At 40.8% G+C, this 18,479-nt stretch overlaps 1 protein-coding gene and 1 long non-coding RNA gene across 3 annotated transcripts in view; one reads left to right on the forward strand and one right to left on the reverse strand.

The window, feature by feature from the left end:
• The first annotated feature begins 4,008 nt into the window (after window positions 1-4,008).
• CD36 (CD36 molecule) overlaps window positions 4,009-18,479 on the forward strand; it is a 103,403-nt gene continuing 88,932 nt past the window's right edge. The window contains exon 1 of the mRNA XM_042467394.1: window positions 4,009-4,025. The gene's annotated coding sequence lies outside the window, so the exon portion shown is untranslated. The remainder of the gene's footprint in view (window positions 4,026-18,479) is intronic.
• LOC121930699 overlaps window positions 17,191-18,479 on the reverse strand; it is a 47,780-nt gene continuing 46,491 nt past the window's right edge. For both annotated transcript variants that reach the window (XR_006103997.1, XR_006103998.1), the window contains one exon: window positions 17,191-17,398. This is a non-coding gene — a long non-coding RNA (uncharacterized LOC121930699). The remainder of the gene's footprint in view (window positions 17,399-18,479) is intronic.

Genomic DNA, 18,479 nt, shown 5'->3' on the forward strand with positions numbered 1-18,479 from the left:
AATACTTACTTAAGAGTAATCACTACTGGACAGAGAGGAACTTTCAAGTAAATCTGCATTGGCTTTAGAGATGTGATGAATAAACAATCCAGCACTATGTGTATTAGACCACAGCAAAGTTCTCTGTTTATCAGGATGTCCAATCATTGCACTCCAATGTTCCAAGAGAAACAGGAGCTTGTTTGCTTTTGCTTGTGTACTACAGTGAATACCGTGCCAATGTTTTCCAGAGTTCCTGAACTATGACACACATACATGGTAGAGTCTGCCTTTGTTCTGGAAAACATGATGGTTGTTTCTTCAGCACCCATCCAGAAGGTATTCGTATTACAATGGCACAAGCAATTAAGATGAAGTAATTGCTCAACTATTGTTATGGCTTCCTTCAGAGTAAATACCTACACACACCTACATCTAAAAAAAGTTGCTAACAAACAAACGCTTCTGCAAGAAGCAGATGGGTGATCTCTGCTGCTTACCCTAAAACAATGGGACTATGATACCATCATAACGGGAGCCATTGGTTAGAGTGACTGTGCTTGGGAGGTCTAGGTTCAAATCCTAACCAACCTATGAAACTCACTGTGTGACCATAGAGCAGTCATTCTCATTTATCCTGCTCATGGGTTGTTGTGAGAATAAAGTGGGAACAAGAAAAGGAAGACCGTATCAAATGGTAAATATACCCCCTGAGTCCTACAATTTGGGGTTATTTATTGCACTAGCCAATATGTCATGGAGCAGTATGCTATCTAACCTTCCTCCTGACATGCTATTTTTCTGCATGCAAGAATTGTTGATTTTCATGGAAAACCATTCACACATGCTTATCTACTAATCCACACAACACTCTAGGGAGATACAGTCTATACACACACAAAAGAACATTTCATCATAGAACCCACTTTTTCTCACACACTGCTAATGAATAAACTTCATTCTGGACTTTGCAAATCAAGGCATTCCCCATCACTTGAAGAATATAACTATGGTTTATTAAATCCAGTTCCAGAATGTGATCCAATGGCTGAGTCTGGTCATTGAGAAATCCACTGATATAATCACTACCACAGATCATAAATTGTTATCTGGTCTGTGATATTTGATAATGATGACCAATTTCCTGAGATGGGATCTGTTCCCACAGACACAAGTCAGATAGACAGGAAGTGGAATTGACCTCATCTCCATGTACTATGGGCAAAATTATCAAATATCCACCTTGGGTCCCACCCTGGGATTGTGTTATGTGCTTTCAAGTAACTTCTGATATAAAGCAACCCTAAGGTGAACCTATCATGGGGTTTTCTTGGCAAATTTATTCAGAGGAGGGTTGCCCTTACTATACTCTTGAGGCTGAAGTGTGTGTGACTTGCCCAAAGTTTCTCCCAGTGGGTTTACATGGCTGAACCCTAATCTCCAAAACTGTAATCCAATGCTCAAACCACTACACTACTCTGGCTCTTAATACCCTGGTAGAAAGGCAGCCTATTAATGAAGTAAATATATAAATGACATGAAATGAAAATATATATATAAATAATGAAATAAGTACGTATTTGTATTAAGACACATTCTTTGTACCACACTAAAATGTTTTTCTGCAACAGTCTTTATTGTTCCTGCTAGGGCTGCATCTCCATGGCAGAAATAATGCAGTTTGACACTGCTTTAGTTGTCATGGATCAGTGCTATGGAATTCTGGTGTTTGTAATTTTGTGAGATAGTTAGTCTTCTCTGTCAGAGAGTTCTGGTGTCACAACAAACTACAAATTCCGGGATTCCATAACACTGAGTCATGACAGTTAAAGTGATGTCAAACCGCATTATTTCTGCAGTGCAGATGCAGCCTGTATGTTAGATCGAGATTGCTACTATGTGGCCAATGTATTTATATCTATGCAAATGATCTACATTATGGGGACCAGATATACTGGTTTGAAATTTAGATTAGGAATCTGGAAGCTAGGGCTCAGTGATGGAAATCCTTTCGGTGACCTTGGCCAAGTCATACTCTCTCAGCCTCAGAGAAATGCATAAGCAAACCCCCTCTGAACAAATCTTGGCAAGAAACCCCCATCATGGGTTTGCCTTAGGGTCATCATAAGTCAGAAACAACTTGAAGGCACACAACAAGAACCAAAGACACACTAATGGGGCCACTCAGGCAGTACAACATCTACAAGACAGGATGTCCACAGATCAAATATCACCTCTGCTGTCAAATACAGTAGGTGATGACCTTAGGCAAGCCACTCTCTCTCTCTCAGCTTCAGTCACATGAAGTCATAAGGGGGATATGATACTAACTGCCCCCACAACATTGTTCTTAAGGACTACAATGAGAGAACACATGCGAAATCCTGAAGACATTTCAAAACACTATTTAAGGACTCAGTACAGTAATTGTTCTCATTCCCTATGTGCAGGTTTCTGCTAGCAGGCTCCATGCTGCAATAATCCAGGGATTTTGTCAAAATGTAACACCCACCCCTTTTCCTGAGGCCAGCATTGGAAAAACATTTTAATCAAATATTTCGCTCGTCTTTGGATAATAGGAGCACAAGAGCAGCTCCTTAAATACCCATATATAGGGTGGAACGTAAAAGTGACCAAACATAAAGTGCTCAGAGCTAATAGCCAACTAGTGCTTTATCAGCTTTCTACCATGTTCACATGACTGCCATTGGGAAAAATTTCCATCCAGCACACTCTCTTAAAGGTGGACCATGCTACAGGTTATTCTGCGCCTGTGCAGCAATTTCGGATCCTACTGGAATCGCTAGGGAAGACTTTCTGGTAGTAGCTCCGGCCACCCTCTATATAGGCTCAGTGTCTTCCCGCTCTTTCTCAGATCCTTTTGTCTGCTGCGTGAGCAATTTTAGGCTGCATCAATAAAAGTATAGTGTCTAGATCAAGAGAAGTAATAGTGCCACTGTATTCTGCTTTGGTCAGGCCCCACCTAGAATATTGTGTCCAGTTCTGGGCACCACAATTCAGAAAGTACATTGAGAAACTGGAGCGTGTCCAAAGGAGGGCGACAAAAATGGTGAAGGGTCTGGAAACCATGCCCTATGAGGAACGACTTAGGGAGCTGGGGATGTTTAGCCTGGAGAAAAGAAGGTTAAGAGGTGATATGATAGCCCTGTTTAAATATTTGAAAGGATGTCATATTGAAGAGGGAGCAAGCTTGTTTTCTGCTGCTCCAGAGAAAAGGACCCGGAACAATGGATGCAAGCTACAGGAAAAGAGATTCCACCTCAACATTAGGAGGAACTTCCTGACAGTAAGGGCTGTTCGACAGTGGAATGCACTTCCTCGGAGGGTGATAGAGTCTCCTTCCTTGGAGGTCTTTAAACAGAGGCTGGATGGCCATCTGTCAGGGATGTTTTGATTTGGATTTCCTGCATGGCAGGGGGTTGGACTGGATGGCCCTAGTGGTCTCTTCCAACTCTACGATTCTATGATTCTAAGAGCCATTGAAATTGCTTCTGCACCCTACCTACTAAAGGTGTAGGAACCCTTCCTTCATTTCCATCTGACCATAGCAGCTAGTGTAGTGGTCTGATTATAGGACAAGGAGTCTAGGAGACCAGAATTCAAATCCTGGCTTGGTCATGTATATCTACTGGGTGATCTTGAGCAAGTTACACTCTCTCAGCCTCAGAGGATGGCAGTGGTAAACCCACTCTAAAGAAACCTGCCAATAAAACCCAATAATAGGGTCACCATAAGTTGGAAACAGCTTGAAGGCACCCAACAACAACATAGCAACTGAATGGCTGTGTGGGGAGAAGTTGCTGCAGAGTTAGCTCTTTATGTAAATTCCTATCAAATGTGTCTGTGTGCTTCAGTATTAGCATGTGACCCAGCTGGAGGAAATTAAGGAGCTGATACGCTGATTCTTAAGTCACTGGAAACTATCTTAGGTAGTTTTTGGTGTGTGGAAGGAGTGAATATGGGCTCTGTTGTCTGTATGACTGGAAATATATGAATGCTATCTTGAGTAACAGGCTTGAAGAAAGGTAGGTGCAAATTGACAAACAAACATAAGGCTATTGATGTAAAATGGTAGGCTCTGTAGGAATGAGATACAAAACAAATTGTAAAATACTTTATGAAAAGCTTCTGTTTTTATTATGTTTATATTCTGTTTGTAATGCTAAAGCATTTATGTTAGAAGTGAAATTCTTCAGTGTCAAAAAGTCAGTGAAATATGTTTGCCTCAAATTCTCCACTCTATTTATGGGCAGTGGCATGTTACATATCCCCCAGGAGATTGAGAAATATTCTAATGTCAGCTCTTAGCTTTTGTGTGGTTGCTGGCCCCCTCCCCATTTCCTGCTTCAGGAAGGTGATATGAGTGCTTTGCTAGAGATTAAAGCTGGTTCTTGCAATAGTTTTGGGGGGAAATAATAAAATCGAAACTTGGTGGTATTATCAAATGGCTGGAAGGAGGCTCATTGTGTTTGCTGAAAGATGCTTAAACTGTGCAGAGTGAATTTACTTCCAGCCACATAGGGCTTCAAATGAATGGAAACCATAGGACTGGGCCGGAAGGACAGTGCAGACTTGAGAAACAGCAACTGCTGAAAAACTCAAGTATTCCCTCTTTTTGTCAGTTCTTTGTTCTCCATTGCTTTCTGTTCATATGCTTGTATAGTTACATCTGCACACAGGGTTTGCCACTTTGAATCTGCCAGTTGAACCTGCCTGGGACAAACTTCAAAGGCTTTTGTGCACAAAGCATTTTAGAATGTCGGTGTTCGTAGCTCATGCATCTTGAGATCAGAAGAATTCAGATGTGGGGTATCTTCTGCACCCTTGGTGGGTGGGTGGAAGCAGCACTCAAGGCTGTAGGTCTTCAATATCTTGCTTTCTGTTGAGTTACAGCCTCCTATGCAGTCTGATTGCCAGCTGTGCTGCTGCTGCTAACATCGTGGCAGTAGGAGTAAAACTACTGCATTATGTAAGCTGCCAATTAAAAGCTCTTGTGAAATTCATCTGGCACAGTAGAGTGGCCGGATGCGCTAGTAACCAATGTGATTAAAGATTATATTCATATGACTGTGAAAACATGGGAAGATGTCTTGTCTTTGTGGTTACACCTCCCCTGATCCTGAGTCATGGTTAACCATGCTAAGCTAGTGAAAGACTGTAACTAGAATAGCAAGAGGAACGAAGCCAGGAGTGTTTTATAACTGCAGTATTAAGCAAAAAAGGGAACTGAAAAGATGCAATTCAAGTTTTAAACTCATGAGCTGGAGTCATTCTTATTTTTTATATGTCTCTTTGATCCTACGTTTTGTGTGTATGTGCACTTTCATTCAGTGACTTCTGCCCCTGCAATGAGAGCATCTGTAAAAATGTCACTCGTTGTCCTACTGCTTATTATTTATAAGCTGTTATTATTTACACAGTGTCATAAGTTTACATGTATTGAAGGTTATAGGAATTTACAGGGAGCTAATAGCCCTTCCATTAGGCAGTAAGGCAGCTGCCTTAGGCAGCGGATTTGGGTGCCAGGAAAGGGCAGGCAATAGTTATTAACTTAATGGTTGTATTTGCAGGGTTTTCTGCCCTGTGTGCTGAAATTGTCTTGCTTTGGGTAATATGTACGCACTTGTGGCTTTGGGCCTGGCTTTGGGTGCTATCCCTCAGAATGGATTGTCCATAGTAATAATATGTATGAGGGTGAGGCAAGCCAGCCCAGTGTGATCTGGCAGCCTGAGGGGTGTGTGTTGCTAAAGATGCCTGGGCCAAGGAAAGGCAGGGAGAGGAGCAAGGATCAGAGTTGCTTTAAGAAACCACAGAACACAGCAGGAAAAGAGATTACAGCTCAATATTAGGAAGAACTTTCTGACAAGAGAGAGCTGTTTGACACTCCCTTGGAGAGTGGAGGAGTCTCCTTTTTGAAGTTTTTAAACATAGGCTGGATGGGCATCTGTCAGGAGTTCTTTGACTGTGTATTCCTACATAGCAGGGAGTTGGAATGGATGGCCCTTGTGGTCTCTTCCAACTCTATGATTCTATGAAGGACTGAGAAGAGAAAGAAATTAGCAGGAGGAGTAAAAGTGTCCAACAAGGATGCTGCCTCCTCATAAGGCAATGTTCTTCCACCATCTCCTTTCCTCTCCTCAACCTCTTCAGCCCATTGTGGATGGGTTGCAAAAATGCCGCCACTGTCTCCTCCACTTGCATGGGAGTGTGGGATACTGCTGTGGCTGCTGACTCTTATTTATGAGACATGGAGGAGCACATAATATGGGGCACCTCTCTCTGTGCTTCAGGTGGAATCTGAGTTTGAGCTCTGTCTGTTTATGATACCACAGAATATATGTCTCTGAAACTCAGTGTTGTGACTCAAGAGATCTACATTTATGTAGTCTTTGTACACATTTTATGGGCCCTGGTTTTGGCTTATGTAGACCTCCTTGGGCTTCATAGCTAAGAAAAAGGTGACAATGATGTCCTCTGTCTGAATACCCATTCTTACAAATATTGTTTGTGTGTAATGTTTGAGACATAGGTAGCTGTACTATAACTATGTAATTATTTTTTCTTTGTGGCTTGACATGATTCAGCATCTTGGTCAGCTTCAGAAGAAGCCAACAAAAATGATTTCACCCTGCAGCACCATACTTGCTCTTCAAAATGTTTTTGAAGAGACTCAAGACTAAGCATATCTGAGAGATGGGTTTCATCTTTTAGAAACATGGAGTTGGAAAGGGCCTTGTGGGCTGTCTAGTGAAACCCTCTCTCAGTGCAGGATCTCCAGCTAAAGCATCCACAGCAGGTAGCTGTCCAGTCTCTTTTTGAAGTTGTCCAGAGAAGGGGACCATCACTTCTCTAGGCTGTTAGTTCAATTGTGGAACCACTCTTGTTGTCAAGATGTTCATTCTAGTGTTTAATCAAAATTTATGCTTATGAAACTTAAAACCATTACACTTGGTTTTACCTTCTGGTGTGTCCTCTGTGTGAGGACCCCTTGAGATATTTAAAGAATGCAATCAGGTAAACCTTCAGTCTTGTCTTCACCAAGCTGAATATGCCCAGCTCCTTCAATCATTCCTCTTACATTTTGTTCTCCCTACCTCTTTATCATCTTTCTTTGAACCCATTCCAACTTGTCTATACCATTTTTAAAATGAGCTGCCCAGAACTGAAGGCAATATCCCAGATGAGGTCTGACCAGTGCAGAATATAGTGGGACTATTACTTTCCTTGACCTGGAAACACTGCTATAACACTCACTATTCTGTGTTAACATTCTATTAATGCTAAAATAGCATTTGTCTTTTTTTGCTGCCTCATCATACTGTTGGCCCATGTTCAGCTTGTGATCAACAATAATCCCAAGGTCCTTTTCACATGTAGTACTCCTGAGCCATGTATCCCCAATTCTATACCTGTTCGTTTGGTTTTTGTGGCTTAAATGTAGAATTTTGCATTTGACTCCGTTGAATGTCGTTTTATTCATTTCTGTCAAATTTTCTACTTTATCAAGGTCCTTTTGAATTCTTATCTTCCAATGTGCTAGCCCTGCTCAGTTTTGTATCTTGTGCAAACCTGATAAGGATTCCTTCCACCCACTATTGATAAAAATTTTGAACAATAATGGCCCTAGGACAGAACTCTGAGGCACTTCCCCTGAGATAATTTCCAGTTTGAAGCACAGTTCTTTGAGCATAGTTTCCCAACCAATTATGGATCCATCTGATGGTGTTTCCATCTATTCCATATTTAATCAGTTTGTTAATCAAAATATTATGGGGGACCTTATAATATACTTTGATGAAATATAGATAAAACTCATCCACAGCATTCACACCATCTATTAAACTAGGGGCCACACACACACACACACAATTAGTTCAGCTGGATTTATTCTTGACAAACCCATGCTGACTCGTAATAATCATTGCATTGTAATCAAGATAGTTGCAGACAGATTTATGTATAATCTGTTCTAATATTTTTCCTGGTATTGAAGTCAGGTTGACTGGCCTGGAGTTTCTTGGCTCTTCTCTTTTGACTTTTTTTTTTTTAAAAGAGGGACAATGTTTGCTCATCCCCAGTCTTCTGGCACATCCCCCATTCCCCAAGGTTTTTCAGAAATGATGCTAAATAGTTCTGGGAGCATGTCAGCAAGTATCTACTCTGAGATGCAGTTAATCTGACCCTGAAGATTTGAACTCATTAGGTTAACTAGGTGATTCTTGAGTAATTTCTTATCAAGCTTGATTTACAGTCCAGATTTCTTGCCAAAGTTTCTGCTGATGCATGGAAGAACACAGTTCACTTTTGGGGGGAAATCTGAAGCACAATAGGTATTGAACAGTCCTGCCTTCTTCTTGTGCACTGTTACCATTTTACCAGATTTACTGAGCAGTGGCCTGACCTTTTTCCTGATCATTTTTTTGTTTCTGTATTGGGGGGGGAGGGGGGAACCAAACCTCTTCTTGCTTTCCTAGCCAGTCTCAGTTCATTTTGAGCTTCAGCTTTCCTTATACTATTTCTGAAAGATTAGGCTACACATTTATATTTTTCCATAGTGATTTGTCATTTTTCCCATTCTTAATGCATGCTTCCCCCCCTTCCCCCCCTCTTATCTCAAATTTATAGCCACATCGGCTTTTTCAGATGTTTCCCATTTTTTTGTTTCCATGAATTTATTAGTGATTGTGCTTTTAATAATTCCCTTTTTATAAAATCCCACCCATCCTGGGTGTCTTTTTTTTCTTTGGCATCTCTAGCCATAGGATTCTGCCCAGTACAGTGCACCTGTGTCATACGCGGATGCACCATACGCGGCTTTCAGCATACGGTGACAACTGCCATGGAGCCCATGGAAGTGCGCAGGGTGTAATGGGCAGCACGTCCCATTAAGAGTAATAGGGCATGTGTGCCCCCGCACACCGCGCCATGCAAGAGCTCCATTATTTTCAATGGGGCTCGAGCATATGTGTTTTTTTTACATGGGGGGATCCAGAACAATCCCCCATGTACAAAAGGGTGCACTGTATTTCCCTGAGCTTAATAAAATCAGTTTTCCAAAAATCCAAGATTTATTTTTGACTTTTTATCTTTTTTGGCCTGCCCCACAAGCAAGAATTCTAGCATTACATAGTCACTTCCTCATAAGATACCAACTGCTTTGGTTGCAGTGACCAACTCTACCCTATTGGTCAGGTTAAAGTCCAGAATCGCTGATCTCCTTGTTTCCTTCTTCACATTTTGAAAGAAGAAATTATCTGTAAGGAACAGCAGGCATTTGTTGGAGAACCTATGCTTAGCAGAGTTATGAGTTTATCATATGAGCCCCATTCTCACTGCAATCATGCTAGTAAGTGGAACTGAATACTTACCAGTTTTGAATCATTCTCTCTCACATATCCTTGCAATAGTGCAAATGGGGTCTCATGTTCTCTTTCACACTCTTCCCTAACCCTGCTTCTCTGCCCTATGCCCTACCGAGTATATCTTTCAGGTTTTATAATTTTTAAAATTTTTAAATTTTATTTTTGATGCAATTCCAGAGTAAAAATAAATTAAAAGGCCCCATTCCCACTTACAGATAAATCGGTGTGTGATCAATTTGACAGCAGAGCATGGTTCCCACTACACTTGCCCCGATCACATTTTTTCCCTCCAAAATAATCCACTTGTGGTTTCCATTCACAAATGAAATGATTCTGTTCCAGCCAGCCAAAGGGTAAATTGGAATTGATTCCGATCCACTTGTGGTTCACACTTGAACAGATCCGATTTATTGAAAAAGAAGCTGAAAAAATCAGTGTCAAAAAGACATGAGTTAAATGGGTCTAGCACATGACCCCCTCTCAGAATTGCTCCAGCCATTCGGGTTAAGTGGGAACCAGGGTTGTTTGAACCAGTTCAAACCGATTCACGATCCGGTTTAAAAGGTAGTGGGAATGAGGCCTTAAGAAAGTTTACAAGGGGGGAAGCCTTCTGGAAAAGTGAGACACTGCCCAGAAGGAGACACTGACACTACGTGACTGTCCAAATCCCAGAAATATCATGCAAAGAGAACTTAATCACACCTAGGGACTAATGTGACAGTCTTGCATATGGGGGCTTATTTATGGGTCTTCCTATCAATGTCAAGACACACTGTAACCACACTTGTACAGTAAGGCAGTGATGAAATGGAGATGGCATTGTGCAGTAGATGTCACCATAGGTGCTATTTTTGAACTTTAAAAGTGGTTTAAAAACTGCTTGTGATAAAGTCAGTGTGGCATAGTAGTTTGAGGGTTGGACTATGATTCTGGAGACCATAGTCCAATTTCTGGCTCAGCTATGAAACCCACTGGGTAACTTTAGGCAAGATACATCCACCCAGCCTCAGGGGAAGGCAAAGGAAAACTTTTTCTGAACAAATCTTGCTAAGAAAACCGCATGGTAGGTTTGCTTTAGGATCACCATAAGTTGGAAAGGGCTTGAAGGCACACAACAGCAACAAAGTTATCACTCTTACTGCAGATATCAGAATAACCAGGGACGTAGCTAGGATTTTAAGAAGGGGGGTCCAGACTAAGTGCCACCATTATAATGGGGCTTGAGTGCAGTGGCGCAGCAGCACACACCATTCATTTTTCTAATGGAAGGGGGGGTCTGGACCCCAAGACCCCCCCCCCCTTGGCTACGTCCCTGGAATAACTGGAACCTTCCACAACTACTAGTTCTTGCATCTTGCAAATTTCTTAGATTTGTTTCTGAAAAGCATCATCCGCCACCTTGTCTTGGTAGGTTGTAGTAAATAGCTACTACATTGTTGCTTTTAATTCTTTCCTCATTTATGTTTACCCAAATGCTCTCTTATGGTCCTGTCTGATCACTCACACTGGAGTGGATCTTTATAGGTTGCTGAGGCATTTCTGCTGCCATTTCTGAACACTTGGGAGAAGAAAAGGGTATAAACAAGTTTTTAATGGAAATGAATCCCAAACCCAGACCTGCACAGAGAACTAATATAGGAAATTGCATTTATTTCTCCATGTTTACATTACTGTTGATGAGTAAGCTGGCCACACAGATTGATTTCAATGAAAAATAATGTGTGTGAGGTGACCATCTTCTCTATGGTTTGTTTACAAAAGCAACCTCAGTTTAAATAATTTTAAATATGTTTGTGTTATAGTTATTAAGTCAGCTTTGACCTATGGTGACTCCATGAGCTTTAGTCATCAACAGCCCTGCTTACATTTTGTGAACTCAGAGACACACCTTATATGTTGTGCAGCATCAAACTTCCCTTGGACATCTGGAAATGCAATGTGAGTTTACAACAGCGTTAAGGATTAATATTTTCCAGCAGGTCTATCCAGATGGTTTTTCAATCTTGAGTTTTAAAAATATTAATTGATTGTTTTAATATGAATTCTTCTTATCCGGTGTTAATGCTTTTTTAACTCATTATATTTTCCATGTTTTAACTGGGTTATATATTGCTTTGTTGCTGTGTTTCAGTCTGTTGTTCCCCCCCTTGATCCATAGGGGAGAAACAGGCAAGAAGTGTTGTTGTTGATCATCTGAAAGATTGCATTATTATATATGAATCTCCCTATGGCCAGATTTTGATACTTTCAAGGGAGGCTCATGTCTTGGTTCTCCATGAGCCTTATATGCACATTGGATGGTGATGAAAGAAAACTTTTGTAGCCTCCCCAGTATTTTGGGGACACTCTATGAAGTAAGGTTAGGCTGGTCTTATTCTCTTGGCCTTTCAGCAGATAAAAACTATTTATTTGTGTAGGTCTTTAGCATTTGTTGTGTGGCACTCATTCAGAGGTTTTATCTCTTTTTACTGCACTTTTGACCTGTTTTAATTATACTTTTGTTTTACTTGAATGTTGTTCACTATTTGAAGTGTTGTCTTTGGCACACAGATGGGATGACCTTTGTGGTCTCTTCCAACTCTATGATTCTATGGAACCATCAATCCCTCAGAGTTTGAACATGCCAAAATCCATTTAGGAGAGTGTGAGAACTTTCTCTTGCTCTCGTTCTCTGAAAAAGTAGTCTTGCCTTCTGATGTGGAATGGAAACATGGTGTGGGAGGTGGGGCTAAAGCCTTTCCCCATTGATTCTTTTCCCTGCTGAAATCCAGGTACTGTGGAACAGGTTGGGCAATGCTCAAATTCTGAGCCAAGTGAGACCAGTTCTTGTGCTTCCCAAAGTGAAGCAAGCCAGGCCCAAAACTGAATCCCTGCTGGAGCTTTGTGTGAAATTAGGAAAGAGAATCAAATAATCAATCCCCTTAATAACCTCCCAGGTAGGGATCTCTTGATGTGGAAAAAATGAAATAGCAATTGATCCTTCTATTTTCTGAAGAAACTGAGTCCGCACTTCAAAGATATACTTCAGGATTAGGAAGAGACACACAATGTGACAGGTGCCTTCCTGAACCATAATATGTTTTAATTTACTTCTACCATGTGTGTTCCCAATTTCCAGTGGGAACATAATGTTCTTTTATGACACCTCAAGGACTGAGTTAATCAGCTTGTTTTGTATGCTAAGTCGAAAATGGCCTACTGCCTCACCAAAGAACCTGAAATAGGAAACCTGCCTCTCTGCTTATATGCTCATGTTATCCATTGGTAGCTATTAAGAGTGCCAAATGAATCCCTTGATGAAATTGTTGAGAAGAAAGCTTCTTAAGTGGATTCAGTCTTGTCTACAGCAACGATCTGACAGCCAGATGCTTGTCCCCTAATCTTGCATGGAGAATGTAGGGTACACCCAGATGATGATGATATCTTAAGCTTCCGTGCCAAGCATTTCTAGTACCTAAGTAATTCACTGCTTTATATTAGATCAGGTCACATCACACAACACACTCCTAAGATTCAGGTGACTCTGATGAAAAAAAGAGAGAGCAGCTTTAGCTATTCTTCATGACCTTCAATATATTAGAACTATTAGTGTTCTTGGTATGATACTAATTATATGCATTGGAGTCACTAGGGGTGGGGGTGCAGATCGCACCAGATGACACTCTAAGGTAGGTGACACCATTGCTCCTCAAACATCTGTATTTTGGTAGAAACAGGCTGTAGCATTTGCCTGCATCTCTTTAAAATGCAGAAGAGATGGTGTTAGTGGGGTGAGGGTGAAAAGAAGGGAGAGGCCCCATGTTTTTTAAAGTTAAAATTTAAAAGTTCAATATTTATTTATTTTTTAAATTGTTTAAAATATTACATTTTACCAAATTTCATTTTAATCAATTTTAATCACATGAAACTATGTATATGTAAACACATTTGTTCTATGCATATGATATTGTAACTGTCAATTTTGACAGTTGTTTGTCATTAGATTCAGTGATATACAGGACTTATAATTTATGAGTGACATCAGTACAAAAGTTTTTTTTTACTAAGGATTCTGTATGATAGTAGTATGGGAAGAGGTCAGTGGGAGGAAGGTGACACCATGGGTCACCGCACTGGGTGACATCCACCCTAGGGCTGCCATTGATTATATGTTGGTTTTGTTGGGTGCCTTCAAGTTGTTTATCCCCATTTCTCATTTACAAAGGGAAAGGGTCCAGGTAGGCCAGAAGACAGTTCAGAGGAGCAGGTGAAACAGAAGGTCAAACCCAATATCCCAGAATGTAAGGAATTTTTCATGAGCATATCATGGTTTCAGCTCCATGGTAAAGCAGTTTTGTTGCTGAAGCCACATGCTTCTGATTGCAAAGTGATGTGTTGTTCTTTGCCACTCCTGTCTGTATATCATATTAAGACCCCCTGTTCTATTTATTGCTCTCTAGCATAGTTGCTTGTTCATTCCAACACTTCATAATGGGATAGCCATGTTCAGGCTATTCCAGAAAAAATCAACAGCTACTGGGCTCTTGGGGTACCTTTAAAATGAACTTGATTTATTTCAGTGTGAGGTTTTATGGATTATAATTTGCTTCTTCAGGAGCACTGTAATTATAGAGCCATTACAGAAATCTCTTCTGAAATATGTTGGCTTCATTGCTGCAGCCATGGCAAAGAAGAATCAGTTGGCAGCAAAATGAAGGATATATTTCATATGGTGTCCACACAGCTAGGTACATGTTGAGGGAAACAAATCGTGACTTAAATTAGTACCTGTAGTTGGAAGTAGCACACTACAAGTATTGACATTAACATGAAACAGATTGCTTCTTGGGGTAAAAAGTAAAAATGGAACACATTACTTCTTAGACTACAAAGGGAGCAATGATGTTACTTTTTCAGATAATGTATCTATATTTTTATTTCAATTAAATTAAAAACAATTTGCAAGTATACACAACATTAACTTACATACATATGATTTATCTATGCAACTATAAGGCATTTCTATGGGTGATGATTATTCATTTATGTACTGCTTGCTAAACAAGGTGATGATTAATGGTGGTATGACTGGCAGATCACCCTTTGCATTTTCATAGCATGAGCAAAGATGTTGTTTCACCAGCCATAAAGTGTAGGTTAGCAGTAAACAAACAAAAACAACTTCATTTATATACTGTTTCATACTGAACTAATAGTGTCTAAGCAGTTTACAACTGTAAGCTAATTGCCCCCAACAATCTGGGTTTTAGTGACCTGAGTCAAACTTGAGCCCTTTCACTGGTATTGAACTCGCAACCTTATGGTTTTGAGTGAGTGGCTGCAATACAGGCATTTAACCACTGTGCCACCAGGGCTCTGAAGAGGAAGAAGATCTAACCTAGGCTGGATTTAACAGTCTTCTACATGACTTTGAAAAATAATCTGATGCCTACTAATACTGAGGGTTGGGGCAGGGTAGCTTTAACAGGTAACATTTACTCATTATTTCAAAATGTTAACCTCCAGGGGAGTCATCTAATTTTTGTCCACTAAAGATAACATCAGTTGTTGTTGTTGTTGTTGTTGTTGTTAACTGCCCTCTAGTCAATCTCAACCCATGGTGACCCTGTGGATGAGACATCTTCAAGACTCCCTGTAATCTAATGTTCTGCTTAGTTCTTATAAACTCAAACCCATGACCTCCTTAACAGAGTCCATGCTGCCTTTCTCTCTTTGTACTTCTCTCCACCTTTCCCAGCATCATTGTTTTTTTCTAATGAATCCTCTCGTCTTATGACATGTTCATAATACAAGAGCCTAAGTTTTGTCATTTTGGCTTCCAGGGACATTTCTTGCTTGATCTGCTCTAGGACCTATTTGTTTGGGTTTTTTTTGGCTGTCCATGGAAGCCTCAGCACTCTTCTCCAGCACCACATTTCAAATGCATTCACTGCCTTCCTCTCTTGTTTCTTAGCTGTCCAGCTCTCACACCTATTCATAGTAATAGGAAATACAATGGATTGTATATTCTAATTTTTGTGCTCAGTTGTATATCTTTGCATTTTAGGATCTTTTCTAGTTTTTACATAGCTGCCCTCCCATTCTTATTCTTTGGATTTTCTGATTTGCCTTAGGGTTCGCATAAATCGTAAGAAACTACTTGAAGAGACAACAACAGCAAAGTTCATGTTGTAGTCTCTGGAGCAGCAGAAAACAAACTTGCTACATTTTCTATATGATATCCTTTCAGATATTTAAAAACAGTTATCATGTCGCCTCTCACTCTCCTCTTTTCCAGACTAAACATATCTGGCTTCCTCAGATATTTCTCATAAGGCTTGCCTTCTAGATGTTCGATAATCTACTTTGCCCTTCCCTGGACACATTGTCAAAATCCTTCTTGAACTGTGATGCCCAGAACTAGACACAATATTCCATGTGAAGTCTGACCAAAGGAGGATAAAGTGGCACAATTAACCATCTGCCTTAGCAGTGTAGTAGTTAAGCGCCAGTATTGTAGCCTCAATGTTGTGAGTTCAATCCCAGCAGGCTCCAGACTCATTCAGCCTTCCATCCTTTTGTAGGTCAGTAAAATGAGTACCCAGCTTATAAACAAGGATGACAGGAGGACTTCTTGCAAAATCTGTCCTGCTGTGCCAGCCTTTCCTGGTGTGGCTGCCTGTTTTTTTAAGGTGGGTTTTAGGCAACTGGATCAGGAAATGCATCAATGTTACATAGTTATTTGTCCCATATAAGCCGCCTTGATTCATCGACAGAGGCGGGATATAAATAAAAGTGTTGTTGTCGTCGTCGTCATCATCATCTAGGATCTTGGTCTATGTTAAATCAGGCTGCATGAGCATGACCTAAACTTCCAGCTGTTTGCAGGACCAGGCTGGGAGCAATAGTGGTCTTGTCCTGGCCCTGCCAAAGTTTCTTTCCTATGTGGCAGTTCACTTGGTGTGCTGTCAAAGATGGGGGAGCAGCAGCCATTGAGTTTTCACTGGCTCCTTCCTTATTGACTGATGTACCCAATTGGGGGGAAGCTGCTGTAGGCTCGCTCTGGTTGGGTATTCACTTATTTAAGCCCCTTGCCTGCTGACCAGACCTCAATCATGCTTGGACCTTCATCCCACCTTTTTTTTGGCATGTGGGAACCTATTTCTTTGGGGCTGATTTTGGTCAGTGGGTGATCATGGATCCAGGACATCATTTACCGGTGTATGTTGGGCATTAGTAATGCACAGGGGTCCCCTTAGGAGAGGCAGGTGGTGTGTGGCACAGAGAAGGATTGTGGGATAGAGGTGGACAACATGCCATCATTCCCCAGTGACAGGAGTCTTCCCAAGACTGGCCAGTGGTCTCTCCTGTCATCCCTATTTTCCAGCACCAAGCCAAAGTGAGGTTCATCCATCAACAGCTGGATTGTTCAATGCCTAGATCCAGACCTATGCTTTTCACCAACCCTGTCTTCAGCAGTAAACAATGAAGTTATGATGTTTTTTTCTTCCATATTGTTGTTGTGCGTGGTCTTTCATGCCTCGTGCCTTCACCCTTGTATCAGCAATTACACTGAAACCACAACTATGTTGAAAAGGGGGGGGGGATATTTGCTATTCTTTCATACTAGTTTAAATTTATATTGCATCAGTGCACAGACAACTTTTGTTGGAATGAAGATGAAAAATCCCATCCACCGTTTGACTCTACCCATCCCATCCGCTGCTTTAAGCTTTGGAGAGCAGGAAATAGCTGCATTAATTAGGGAAGACTCTATTTTTCACTCACTGAAGGGGAATTGCTGGTATTGAGAAGGAACACACACATGCTCACACACACAGAGGAAGGATGCAGTAAACAAAGAAACTTTATATAAATATAAACTAAAAGGCAAAACACCCCACCCCTCATCAACAGTGCTCCATGATGAAAACCAGAATATACACAAATTGTGATACTATTGCTTCCTTAGGAGCCACCGCTCTGTTGTCACTCCCTCTTCTTTGTTTGCTTCTTCTTCCAGTGATTGGAAGACGTACAGTTTCTCAAGATGTACACTGTGAAAAGCAAAGGAGAAAGTACTGGGAACAAATTGGGAAGGGAAAATATCAAATTGTTCACATTCACAAAAGGTCTTTCCTCTTTGGGTCCTAAGGCCTACAACTGTTTCATACCCATGCCAGAGTAGCTCATTACTTTACCCATGAGTGAATGATGGTGGCTGTTTCATCTGTTGGCTTAAATGTCTGGACCTTGGGAGAAAAAGCTGATTAATTTTCTTCCTTAAATTCATTTATTTCTAAAACTAATAAACAATAATAATCTAGCTATGTACCAAAATAAACAGATCCCTATATCAATTTTCATTTATTAAAACATCTGATATTGCACCGGGGTTAAAACGTTCCCTGATGTGTTACAACGGGCACGCATGGGGGCATGCATGGAGTGTGATGGGAACCCGATGGGGCCCAGAACGCTAGTTTACCTCACAGGGAACGCCGCCACCAAGCGTTCCCATCGGGCTCCAGGGGATGCCATTTTTGGGAACTGTTTCAATGCGTCCCCAGAAATGGCGTCCCCTGGAGCCCGATGGGAACGCGATGGGAATGCTTGGCGGCAGCGTTGGCGTTCCCTGTATGGTAAACTAGCATTTTGGGCCCCATCGGGTTCCCATCACGCTCCATGTGCGCCCCCGCGCATGCCCGTTGTAATGCATTGGGGAACGTTTTATCCCCGGTGCGATAAACTAGATAGTCATTAATAATTAGGCAATAAGTTCACTTGCATATGCAGTTTCTTAACTGGGTTTGTAGAATGTTTGTCTCATGTCAATGGAATAAGCTATATTTAGAATAAGACATACTCTACTGAAATGCTTAAAGCCCACAAAAAACAAAAACAAAAAACAAACAATTTATTAATCAATGCAATTCTACCTCATAGGAAAAAAAAAACCCCCCCCCCCAAAAAAAAAAAATCCCAGGTTTTATCTACCCACAAGTGTAAAATTAGTGTTATCTATTTTTGGTCAAAATTTCAGGCCCAAATGTTGTATCAATGTATCGTATTGTACCAATAATGGTAAATATGGTAAACATGTTTATAGTTTGTATTCTGATAAATCAGAAAATTAAT

Source organism: Sceloporus undulatus, chromosome 5 (assembly GCF_019175285.1).
Source record: "Sceloporus undulatus isolate JIND9_A2432 ecotype Alabama chromosome 5, SceUnd_v1.1, whole genome shotgun sequence".
Taxonomy (NCBI): domain Eukaryota; kingdom Metazoa; phylum Chordata; class Lepidosauria; order Squamata; family Phrynosomatidae; genus Sceloporus; species Sceloporus undulatus.